At 32.8% G+C, this 13,274-nt stretch overlaps 2 pseudogenes; both read left to right on the forward strand.

The window, feature by feature from the left end:
- The first annotated feature begins 715 nt into the window (after positions 1-715).
- On the forward strand, positions 716-2,093 carry LOC149576439 (MACPF domain-containing protein CAD1 pseudogene; annotated as a pseudogene).
- Positions 2,094-5,150: 3,057 nt separating this feature from the next.
- Positions 5,151-6,447, forward strand: LOC149576440 (MACPF domain-containing protein CAD1 pseudogene; annotated as a pseudogene).
- Positions 6,448-13,274: the final 6,827 nt, after the last annotated feature.

Consider the following 13,274-nt stretch of genomic DNA (forward strand, 5'->3'; position numbering starts at 1 on the left):
TATCTATTCAATTAGAGTATCTTTTATTCAAGAAAGGAGGTGTGAGACAAATCATAAGATAACTTTGGATACCTTAGTAGGAAGATTGACAGCTTTTGAGCTAGAGAACTTTGACAATTATGTTCTAGCCTCCAAGAATATTTAATCTGCATTTGAGGAAAGCTTTCACTTAATGATAAAGGAAAGAAAATGTAGGCACACTTTTAGTACCCCTATTTATAAACTTCAATATTTCATTGTCATGGTCAGATTTCTCATAAGATGCCTGAACTTTCCTCTAATATGTCATTGTAAAGGATGAAGATTATAATCTTGATATGTGGATGTGAAATACCTTGTTTGAAATTTCCAAATTTAGATTCCATTGCCTCAATTATGATTCATAATTTTAGTTGAAATTAGAAAGGAGAATGTAGAACTAGAATACAAAATTAGGATTGGATTACAGAACCAGCATTGGGAATTTGAATTTTCATTGGGATGTAGAAGTGGAAAATGAGAAATCTGGTACACATTTCTCCTTTTGAAAGTAATATTCTATCAAGTGTGTTCAATAAAGATTATGAGTTTCTTCAAGAGAAAATGGGAAGGGCTCAGAATGTTTGATCATATGTAGAACCTACACTCAAATTTGACATTTGAAATAGCAAATAAAATATTTGAGCATAGAGAGGTTACATTGGTGGAAAATGCACTTAAATGTTCATTTTCTGCAATGAGAAGTTGTTTGGTCATTTTTTGCAAGGATAAATACATTGCAAAATATTTCAACAAACCCTTCTCTCTATCTAGTAAAATTCCTCTTAGGAGCTTCAATGCCATGTTCAATTTCTCTGGTTCCTGGCAAACTGATCGAGCATCCACCAAGAGCCTTTCTGTGGATGGAGTTTCCATTAAATTGTATATAGTTTGTTTGATTAAATTTCCATTGGTCTTGCGAGAAGAAGTCAAGTGTGCTATTCCATTGACATGGGAGGCCACAAATTTTGCAAGCTTTATTGAAATAGATGGGACACATATTGTTACATCTGTAACACTTGGTAGTAGAGATGTAATATATGTTAAATAACATCACACATCACCATTATCTAAGAGAGAAATGCATGATTATGTAAATAATATTGCAGATCAAAGGTTTTCTGATCTAGAAAATTCTCCAAGTTTTGGTGCAAGAACTGTTAAGGAGAAGATTGCATATCAATTTCCATTTAATAACTAGGAGATTCATCCACATCCTACTCATAATACTTCATATCTCACTATGAAAGAAGATGTAGAGTCATTTTTTAGGAGAAGGGAAGGTAACAATCTTGTACATAGTCATAAAGAATGGGCTTCAACGGTAAACTCATCACCAAATGTCATAGACATGGAGTTTTCTCCCATAACTTCTCTCATGGATGCAGTTCTTAGAAAATATCTTCTTATCCATGCAATCGATCTCTATTTAGAGTATAAATCTCCAATTGAAGAGCTAAGGTATTTCTTGGAATTTCAAGTTCTTTATGTATGAGCTCCACTTCCTAGTCAGCTGCCTGGGCAACAATGTAAGGAACTAGTTTTTCCTTCTCTACAATTTAGTTTGATGGGTCCTAAAATTTATATTTGCACATCATAGGTATCTATTGGTAGAAGACTAGGGATAGGCCTTATATTGGGCCTTGAAGGGAAAAAGTGCAATAGACTTCTTGTTCAATTGCAGCATTTGTTGTCTCTTCCTAAGATTTTATGACCACATTGTGATGCACATATACCAATTGGGCCTCCTAAATGGTAGGGACCAGAAGAACAAGATAGAAAATGGTTTGAGCTTGTTAAATGGAAGAACTTCTCCTATGTTAGCACTGCACCTATAGAGAATAGTGAAACATGGATAGGTGATCTTTCTAGTGTATATATTGTTACTGGAGCACAACTAGGAGTATGGGATTTTGGGCAAAAAAAAATGTTATGTACCTTAAGCTTCTGTATTTGAAAATTCTAGGTTGTACCATTCGAAGATTTGTGTGGGATCATACACCAGCTTCTTTTGTGACTGGTGCATCTTAATCAAACCACTAGTCCAAGAAATCAAATGGTTCAGCTAGTTCAGGTTCAGAGTCAACTGTCCAAAGTGGAAAATTTACAAAAGTTGTTGATTTAATAGAAATGGTATTTAAAATCGTCAAGAATATAATCATAATAAAGAAAAGGAAATGAAGAGTTGGTTTTAATAACTGAAGAGGAAGACTTATCATGGGAATGATATTATTACCACATGAAGATAAAACTTTCAAGTATCCTTCATGTTTGAAAAAATTAGTTATATTGGTAACTGAAAACTCATCGCCAGGAGAGAAGACGTTAAATATGGAATTCAATGATAAGGGAGGGGTTCTACTTTTCCTACAGACAATTGGAGAGCTAGAGTAGAGGAGAGGGCATGTTAGTTTATGTATTGCATTTCATTTCATATAGGGGTTGGCAAATTTTGGTGAAGTTGGTTGCAGAGTCAATCAAGTTTAGTGCCATTATTTTACCATCCACTTTCATCATTTGTATTTAATGTTGTTTCATTGTATTGAATTGAAGATGGGGAAATAAACAGAGTTTTGTTTCATTATTTTCAATTTAGCCAATCAGTAGAATAATCAGTGAATTATAACTAGTTGTGGAATAGCATCAGCATACTTCATTTGCATTCCATAACTTGCAGAGTCATTCTTCATTTGCACTTCATAATTTGCATTTTCAAATTGTTGTGTTGGTAAATTCATAAGATTGTGAAAATCAGTCAACATAGTATCTTTGCATTTAGATCCTGCCCAAGATTTCACTTGCCTGGGTGGAACTCGATTTCTCTACTATTCTCTGGTTAAGAACATACTTGCAATAGGAATTAAAATTGAAACAAAATTCATTGAACATTTTTCACATAGGGAGTTTTACCTTAATTCAAAGGGAAACTAGTTATTCTCATAAACTATTTCCCAACTGTTATGTAAAGTTGTTCTTCATTACAAATTGGGCAAGTTAAAAGAAGAATTAGAAGAAGAATAATATGTTTACTAACAGACTTTTGGCGACTCTACTAGGGAGGTCAAAAAGAAGATTAGTGTCAAAATTTTAGTTCCTCATATTTTTGTTATCTTTACTATCTAGATATTGGTGACTCCATTTTTAAATTCTCAAAATTTTTAGTCAAGCAGTTCAGTGCTTTCCTTTTCAGATTTTGAGGCTCCTCCCCTAGTATGGAGGTTGTTGGCTCTGTTGAAGAATTTTTTCTAAACTATTCAAAAAATTTAGAAGACTAGATTCCAGCAAGTAATGAAGATGTCTCAAATGTTTTTATCTTTATCCTAGGGTTCAAAGATCCAATCCAAGAAGTTATGGAAGATTTAGCGAGAGAGGTGAGATGGATGAAGTCTTTTTATGGTGCTATTCTTATCAAAAGAAAACCTCCTCTACAAGACCTAAAAGAAGAAGAACATGTATGTGATAGATCTTTATGAAGTTGGAATCAATAAGCCTAACCTCACCTCACCAAATGTGTTGCATAAACATGAAGGAGAACAACATATATGACGTAACCTTCAAGTAAGTAAAGATGAATGTTCACATAATTTGTACCTTCAGCCTGATTATTCAAGTGATGAAATTTTTAGTTGTTGTGAGAATAAAGAAAGTTTTAGTTTGAAGTTTGATCCTATGTTAGTTGAAAGTGGTAATCAAGATGAGTTTATACCATCAGCAGTATGTTATGAAATGTTTCCATCATGTGGGATAGATAAAGGATCAAAGATTTCTGATTTTTCTCTTAAATGTCAAAATGAAGATACAACTGAAGTTGTTAAAATTAAAAAGTTACAGCAGTTGGTACCATCAACAATTCCAATGGACATATTACCTTGTAAAGAAGAGATTATTTTTCAGCCCTTACCGAATCTTGAGAAAAGAATTTCTCCTCTTTTGGCTCTAGGTATATTGGATGTTGAAAGTTGTTTTGATCATGGTTTTCTCATGACTATTGTTGATAAAGATGATATGAGTTCTCTTTTGGAGGTGTGGATTAATTATTTGTTTCAACTTGAAGAGTAACACAATTTTGATTCTTCTATTTAGAAAGAGGAGGGAAAACCATAAATTTATAATGAAGCCTGGTGGTTTGGAAAGGATTTTTGGTTCACTCATGATTTATGTTATGACAATTTTTCTTCCAACAATAAAGGGGCTATCTTTGAGTTTTTTTCTTGGTTCATCTCATTGAAGCACAATCCACTGTATCAAAAAGGCTCATATCTTTCTTTGCCGGTTAATGGTCATGCAAGTCCTCCATGTTCTCTTTTTCTTTCTTGTTCATAGTTAGATTGCTTTCAAAATTTTGTTGTACTTAGCTTAGGCTTTCCTGCTTTTTGTTTCAATTTTGGCCTTGCTCCCCTCCACCTTTCTAGCATTCATTTCTTTATTATCTAATTCTTATTGCTTTAACTCCATAACCCAATGGAAAAGGTGCTTTCTTAACCAAATATGCTAGATTCTATATGCACTTTGTAGTACATATTCCCCAATCGGAGCCAACTGTAGGTGCAATTTTAGTACCCCTATTTCAAAACTTCAATATTTGGTTGTCTTGGTCAGATTTCTCATAAGATGCCCGAACTTTCCTCTAATATGTCATTGTAAAGGATGAAGATCATAATCTTGATATGCAGATGTGAAATGCCTTGTTTGAAATTTCCAAATTTAGATTCCATTGCCTCAATTCTAATTCATAATTTTAGTTTAAATTAGAAAGGAGAATGCAAAAATGGAATATAGAATCAGGATTGGATTACAAAACAAGCATTGGGAATTTGAATTGTCATTGGGATGTAGAAGTGGAAAAGGAGATATCTGCTACACATTTCTCCTTTCGAAAGTAATATTCCATCAAGCTTATTCAATAAAGATTATGAGTTTCTTCAAGAGAAAATGGGAAGGGATCAGAATGTTTGATCATATGTAGAACCTACACTCAAATTTGACATTTGAAATAGCAAATAAAATATTTGAGCATAGAGAGGTTACATTGGCGAAATATGCACTTACATGTTCATTTTCTGCAACAAGAAGTTATTTGGTCATTTTCTACAAGGAGAAGGTACATTTTCATTTTCCACAAGGATAAATACATGGCAGAATATTTCAACAAACCCTTCTCTCTGTCTAGTAAAATTCCTCTCGGGACCTTCAATGCCATGTTTAATTTCTCTGGTTCCTGGAAAATTGATTGAGCATCCACCAAGAGCCTTGTTGTGGATGGAGTTTCCATTCCATTGTATACAGTTTGTTTCATTAAATTTCCCTTGGTCTTGCAAGAAGAAGTCAAGCATGCTATTCCATTGACACAGGAGCCCAAAAATTTAGCAAGATTTATTGAAACAGATGGGACACATATTGTTACATCTGTAATAGTTGGCAGTAGAGATGCAATATATGTTAAACAACATCACACATCACCATTATATGAGAGAGAAATGCATAATTATGTTAAGAATATTGCAGATCAAAGGTTTTTTGATCGAGAAAATTCTCCAAGTTTTGATACAAGAACTGTTAAGGAGAAGATTGCAGATCAATTTCCATTTAATAACCAGGAGATTCATCCACATCCTACTCATACTACTTCATATCTCACTATGAAAGAAGATGTAGAGTCATTTTTAGGAGAAGGGAAGGTAACAAGCTTGTACATAGTCATAAAGAATGGGCTTCAACTATAAACTCATCACCAGATGTCATAGACATGGAGTTTTCTCCCATAACTTCTCTTGTGGATGTAGTTCCTAGAAAAGATCATCTTATCTGTGCAATCAATCTCTATTTAGAGTATAAATCTCCAATTGAAGAGCTAAGGTATTTCTTGGAATTTCAAGTTCTTCATGTATGGGCTCCATTTCCTAGTCAGCTGCCTTAGCAACAATGGAAGGAACTAGTTTGTCCTTCTCTACAATTTAGTTTGATGGGTCCTAAACTTTATATTTTCACGTCACAGGTATCTATTGGTAGAAGACGAGTGACAAGCCTTAGATTGGGCCTTAAAGGGAAAAAGTGCAATAGACTTTTTGTTCAATTGTAGCATTTCTCATCTCTTCCTAAGATTTTATGACCACATTGGGATGCACATATACCAATTGGGTCTCCTAAATGGTAGGGACCAGAAGAACAAGATAGCAGATGGTTTGAACTTGTTAAATGGAAGAACTTCTCCTATGTTAGCACTACAGCTGTAGAGAATAGTGAAACATGGATAGGTGATCTTTTTGATGTATATATTGTTACTAGAGCACAACTAGGAGTATGGGATTTTGGCCAAAAAAAAAAGTTTTGCACCTTAAGCTTCTGTATTTGAAAATTCTAGGTTGTACCATTCGAAGATTTGTGTGGGATCATACACCAACTTCTTTTGTGACTGGTGCATCTTCATGAAACCACCAGTCCAAGAAATTAGATGGTTTAGCTAGTTTAGGTTCAGAGTCAACTGTTCAAAGTGGAAAATTTACAAAAATTATTGATTTAATGGAAATGGTATTTAAAGTCGTCAAGAATATAATCATAATAAAGAAAAGGAAATGGAGAGTCAATTTTAATAACTAAAGAGGAAGACTTATCGTGGGAAGGATAGTATTACCACATGAAGATAAACCTTTCAACTATCCTTCATGTTTGAAAAAATCAATTATATTGGTAACTGAAAAGTCACCGCCAGGAGAGAAGAGGTTAAATATGGAATTCAATGATAAGGGAGGGGTTCTTCTTTTCCTGCAGACAGTTAGAGAGTTGGAGTAGAGGAGAGAGCATGTTAGTTTATGTATTTCATTTCATTGCATATAGGAGTTGGAAAATTTTGGTGAAGTTGGTTGCAGAGTCAATCAAGTTTAGTGCCATTATTTTACCATCCACTTTCATCATCTGTATCTAATGTTGATTCATTGTGTTGAATTGAAGATGGGGAAATAAACAGAGTTTTGTTTCGTTGTTTTCAATTTAGCCAATCAATAGAATAATCAGAGAATTATAACTAGTTGTGGAATAGCGTTAGCATACTTCATTTGCATTTCATAACTTGCAGAGTCATTCTTCATTTTCATTTTCCAATTTTTGTGTTGGGAAATTCATAAGATTGTGAAAATTAGTCAACATAGCATCTTTACATTTAGATCTTGCCTGAGATTTCAGTTGCTTGGGTGGAACTCAGTTTCCTTTGCTGTTCTCTAGTTAAGAACATACCTGTAGTAGGAATTAGAATTGAAAAAAAAATCATTGAACATTTTTCACATAGGGAGCTATACCTTAATTCAGAGGGAAACTAGTTATTCTCAAAAATAATTTCCAAACTATTATGTAAAGTTTTTCTTCATTACAAATTGGGCAAGTTAAAAGGAGAATCAGAAGAAGAACAATCTTTTTACTAACAAAAAATAAAGGACATTTAGTCAAATAGTGAAGAAGAATCAAAGGAAAGTTCTGATAGTGATCTTGAAGTTTTTGAAGCTTTTCTTACAAGAAAATATTCTAGAGGTAGAGGAAAATACAAAGGTAAAGTTCCCCTAATCTCTTTTTTATGTGAAGAAATTAGTCATATTACTTCTAGGTGCCCAAACAAAGAAAGTAAGGATGAGAAGAATAGTCACAAGTGCAATGGTAAGAAGGATTTCAAAAATCATAAATCATTCAAAGACAAAGGTAAGAAAACTTGTTTTATGGATAAAGATTCTGATAATAGTGAAGATGAACTAGTATACATTGTTGTAAAAGATGAATTTGATGAAGAAGAATATAAGATGACTCTTATCTCTCATGTCAGTAAGAATGACACATGGATCATAGATAGTGGATGTTCACATTATATGACTGTAGACAAAACAATATTTGAATACTTTGAAGACTATGATGGCGGTAGTGTAAGGTTTGGAAACAATTAACCTTGTTGCATAAAAGGGAGAGGTTGAATCTCATTAACCAAGGAACTTGTATGTGACAATGTCTATTGGGTTGAAGGACTAAAGAATAAGCTATTGAGTGTGATACAACTTATCAACATTGGATTCAAGGTAGAATTCATGCATGACAAGGCAAGACTATTGGATGACAAAGGAAAACTGATTGAATCAGGCAAACAAACAAAAGGTAACCTATTTTATCTTGATCTTGGTGATTGCTCATGTTTTATTGCTCAAGTTGAAAAAATTTGGTTATGGCACAAAAGGTTATGTCATGTAAATTTTGATAACATGGTGAAAATAAGAAAATTTAGGAAAGTAAGAGGTATTCCTAGTTTGAAGAAACTAGATGTTGATTTATGCAAAAATTGTCAGATTGGCAAAATGGGAAAGACTAGTTTTAAAAGAAAAAAACTATCAGCCTGAAGATGTCTTGGAAATTGTGCATACTAACCTATGTGGACCCATTGGAATAGAAAGCTAAATTGGAGAAAATTTATTTATTCTTTTTGTCGATGACTATTCAAGAATGATGACTATTATGTATCTTAGAGAAAAGTCAAAAGCATTTGAGAAATTCAAATGGTATCTAGGAAGAATAAAGAAGGAAATAGGGAAAAGATTGAAGTGCTTAAGATTAGATAGAGGTGGTGAATTTATCTCCAATGAACTCAATAACTTTTGCATTAAAAGAGGAATCAAAAGACAAGTATCAGCCCCTAGAACTCCTGAGTAGAATGGTATAGCTAAAAGGAGAAACAAATCCATCATGGATTGTGCAAGGACTCTAATGATTGAAAATAATATTGCTATCAAATACTAGAAGGAAGTTATCAACACTATAGTTCATACCTTAAACTAAGTTTAGTTGAAGAAGGACTCATATGAAACTCCCTATGAATTATGATATGGCTACAAACCCAATGTAAGTTACCTAAAAGTATTTGGAAGTAAATGTTATATCTTGAAAGAATCTAGAAAAGAAAAGTTTGATGTGAAAGGTGATGAAGGTATATTCTTAAGATAATCTTGTAGAAGTAAGGCATATAGATGTTTGAATTTGTCTACTCATAAAATCATAGAAAGTGTACATGTGTGAATTGATGAGTTCACAAAAAGGACTGAAGAAGAAAGAAAGAAGGAACTAGAAGATTATAATAAATTTGTTTACATTGAACTTGATACATTTCCAAACACATCTACCAATAAGGAGACTTTGACTCTCAAGTCTTCCACAATTACTGAGTTGCAAGAATTTCAAACTGAGTCATAAGGACCCAAGTCATATTTTGAAGTTGCCGAGCCAATGCCTATTGGGTTTGAGAAACTAGAGCCAGAAGTTGAAATTCAAAATGAAGACCATAGAATTCATTCAAAAGGAAAAGAACCTATGTCAGCTAAGTATGTTAGAAGGCATCATGCACTAGACCAAATTATTGGAGATAAAACTAAAGGCACTATGACAAGAAGTAAGCTAAAAGGTACATGTTTACTTGCTGAATTTGAACCTAGAAGTGTTAAAGATGCATTGGAAAATGAAAGTTGGATTGAGGCTATGAATGAAGAAATTGAACAAATAGAGAAGAAAAAAACTTGGACTCTTGTATGTAGGCCCAAAGGAAAAAATATGATTTGCACAAAATGGGTATTCAGGAATAAGTTGAATGAATATGGACAAGTATCAAGAAATAAAGCAAGACTAGTGTGTAAAGGATATTCTCAAGAAGAAGGCATTGATTATGGTGAAAATTTTGCTCATGTTGCAAGATTGGAAGGTTTCAGGACCTTACTTGCATATGAAACACATAAAATATTTAAGGTATATTAGATGGATGTTAAATCTACATTTCTCAACGATATTCTTGATGAAGAAGTCTACATTGAACAACTGAAAGGTTTTGTTGATCCAGACAAAAGGGACATGGTCTACAAATTACACAAAGCATTGTATGGTCTGAAACAAGCTCCTAGAGCATGGTATGAAAGATTACATAACTACCTTATGTAGATTGGTTTTTAGAGAACTAATGTTAATAGTAGTTTGTACATCAAGGAAGGACCAAATAACAATATTGTATTAGCAAAAATATTTGTGGATGATACTTTATTTATAGTGAATGATGATCTATGCAAAGAATTTTCAAAGCAAATTAACAAAGAGTTTGAAATGTCTATGTTTGGTGAGATTAAGTTCTTTGTTGAACTTCAGATATAGTAAAGCAGGAATGGTATCTATATCACTCAGTCTAAGTATATCAAAGAAATACTCAAGAAGTTTGGTATGGAAGATTTAAAAACTAGTTAGAACCCCCATGTGTACTGGATTAAAGCTTACTAAAGATGATGATTCAAAAGAGGTAGATCAGACCTTATATAGATCAATGATTGGAAAATTATAGTATGTAGTTCATACAAGACCTAATATTGCTCTTGCAGTTGGTATAGTGGCAAGATTATTAGCTAAACCTAGAGAAAATCATATAATGGAAATCAAAAGAATCTTTAGATATTTGAAAGGCACTGAAGACTATGGTTTATGGTATAAACATGGAGTAAATTTAGAACTAAAAGTATTTACTGATGCTGATTGGGTAGGAAATATTGATGATAAAAAAAGAAAAAGTGGTGGAGCATTCTTTCTTGGTAAAAGGTTGGTATCTTGGACAAGAAAGAAGCAAAACTACACATCCCAATCCACAAAAAATGTAGAATATGTTGTAGCAGTAATAAATTACTCTAAAATTGTTTGGTTTAAACAATTGTTGCAAGGTATGAAGGTTGAAATCAAGGATTCAGTTGTGATGTTTTGTGATAATACAAGCACAATTAACATATCAAAGAATCCAGTGATGCATTCCAAAACCAAGCATATTGCTATAAAATATCATTTTTTCAAAGAACTAGTGCAAGACAAAGAAATCAGATTAGAATATGTCCATAGAAAAGAATATATTGTATACATATTTACCAAGCGATTACCTAAGGATGCATTCTTGTATCTAACATGTAAGTTAGGGGTCATTCCCCTATTTGGAGCTCACTAAATAAAGTTTTAGTGTTGCATCAATAGGAACCAAGTTGAAGATCTATTAGTTGATGCAGCATAGTCAAGAGAATATTGCATATGAATCAATATCCAAGGTACATTGATACTAATTTTGTATGTGTTGTCTTTGGCATGTGTTTTCAAAGAGGAAGAAGTTTACTATCATATGTTTCTAAAAAAAAAAATCAGAAAGAAGCTATGTAATTCCTTCATAGAGGGAGATTACTACATAAAAGAGAAGTTTTTGGTAAAATTTCAAGAGGGAGAAACTTTCTATCAAAGAAAGTCTTATTTTCAAATTTCATTGTGCTATGACATGTTGTGTTTCCATTAATGCCAAAGAGGGAGATTGTTGGATAGAATTGTCTAATTATGTGTTCTCTTTGATGTTACACAAATGTCATATCAATTAGTACTTACCAAGCTCATTTGGTCAACAAGACAATTTTCCCTTGTCTACCGAGCATTCCTAGAGATTACTCTATGGAGATAGTGTCTATCGAGCTCACTTGGGCATTGAAGGAAATTATGGAAGAAAGTAGTGTTAACCGAGTTCTCATGGTTAATGAAGGAAAGTTGGTTAGAGTTAGTATTAACTGAGTTCACTTGATTGCCAAAGGACTTTGCAAATTTGTAGGGTTAACCAAGCTTCTGTTGGTTAACACAAGAAATCATTTTAGGATCATTTTTTACCAAGCTGGGTCAGCTATCAAAGGATTTTGTTGATTTGGGATATGAAGTTTAATTGTTTCAAGTATTTATTCTAGCGAACTATGGTAATGATTATTGGTCATTGTAATTTGTATTGAGCTGACTTGACAATCTAAATGATATAAATATAAGGTCAAGTTGTGATTTTTAGTAGTGTACAAGTGTATTGATTGATTAAGAAGGAAAGTGTGTGAGAAAACTTGAAGGATGGTTAGATATCCTTGTGGAGCAAAAAATTAATATTCGATCAAGAAGGATCAAGCTTTTGTAAAGTAGAATAGAGATCTATAATCAGCAGTTTAGTTGCATCTCAATCAGGTCATTTCATTGTTACTTACTTAGCATTGTAGCAGTGATCCAAAATCTCTTAATAAAGTTGGTTTAACAGCCAGTTCTAAATCCTCTAATAGGGTGATAGTTCCATTGAATTGTGTTAAGACCTCTTACAAGGCCACTCCTTATAGGGTGATTAAATCCTCTAACAAGATCACACCTAGTAGTGTGTTTTGTAACCTGTAACTGGGTTGGCTCCCAACAGGGCTCACTTCAGAAGAGTGGAAAATAGTAACTAATTACATTAGTGGTTTTCCCCATATTGGGTTTCCATGTTAAATCCTAGTGTCTCATGTGTTTCATGTTATTTCTTTTATGCTTGCATGTTAATCATTGTAATTGTTTAAGATTAGTTAAAATTAAATCACACTTTGCATTTACCGAGTTACAACATTTTTTGTGTGTTTACCGAATAACAACAATCAGTTTTATTGTTAACATCTAAGGGATCTAAAATATTTTAGTGGTAACTGATTCACCCCCCCTCTCTGTTACTTCTTCTATATTTCTTACATAAAGAACCAAAAACATTATACCATGCATTTATGAAAACTATTGATATTGAAAATAATATGAAATATGGATTGGCTAGAAATCATTTTTCTAATATATATTGTTGGCACAATGCATTTAATAATAGGGAATAATCTCATATTGATGTTTTAGATTCAATTCAATGTGTTTTTATCTCTTTTGTAATTACTAATCAAGTTTCAAAATCAGATTTAAATGCTCATATGTTGATTAGGATTCCTTGTTGGAAGATATGATTTCTCCTATCATTGATAAGAGTGCATAAGTTCATAATGCTAAAACAATGACTATTATTTCAGATTGTGATACATGTGAACCATTTAATAGTTTCAAATTTATGAAGAGGTTGAAACATGTTTACCACAGTCTTGTGATGAAGGTAGTGTTGAAAACTGTTATTGGCATGAGGTTAAAGATGTTGAAAATGTTTGTTCATCTTTGTATAAGTCAGATGCAACATGGGAAAAGAAAAGAAATGATGAGAGTGAAAAAATTTCTACAAGTGAGGCTAGGAGAGGTTCACCTAACTTTTGATTATACAAGTCAACATGATCTTCAAAATCTTGAATGTGATTTGTCCCTAAAGTGTGAAGGTGAAATAATGATTGATAAATGCATTATTTATGAAAAGGTTTGATCTAAACCTATAAATGATCAGCATGAAGTTGAATGTGAAATCAAGATGAAGA

The sequence above is a fragment of the Cupressus sempervirens genome, chromosome 1 (genome assembly GCF_028749045.1).
Source record: "Cupressus sempervirens isolate cs-2001-9-10 chromosome 1, ASM2874904v1, whole genome shotgun sequence".
Lineage (NCBI taxonomy): Eukaryota > Viridiplantae > Streptophyta > Pinopsida > Cupressales > Cupressaceae > Cupressus > Cupressus sempervirens.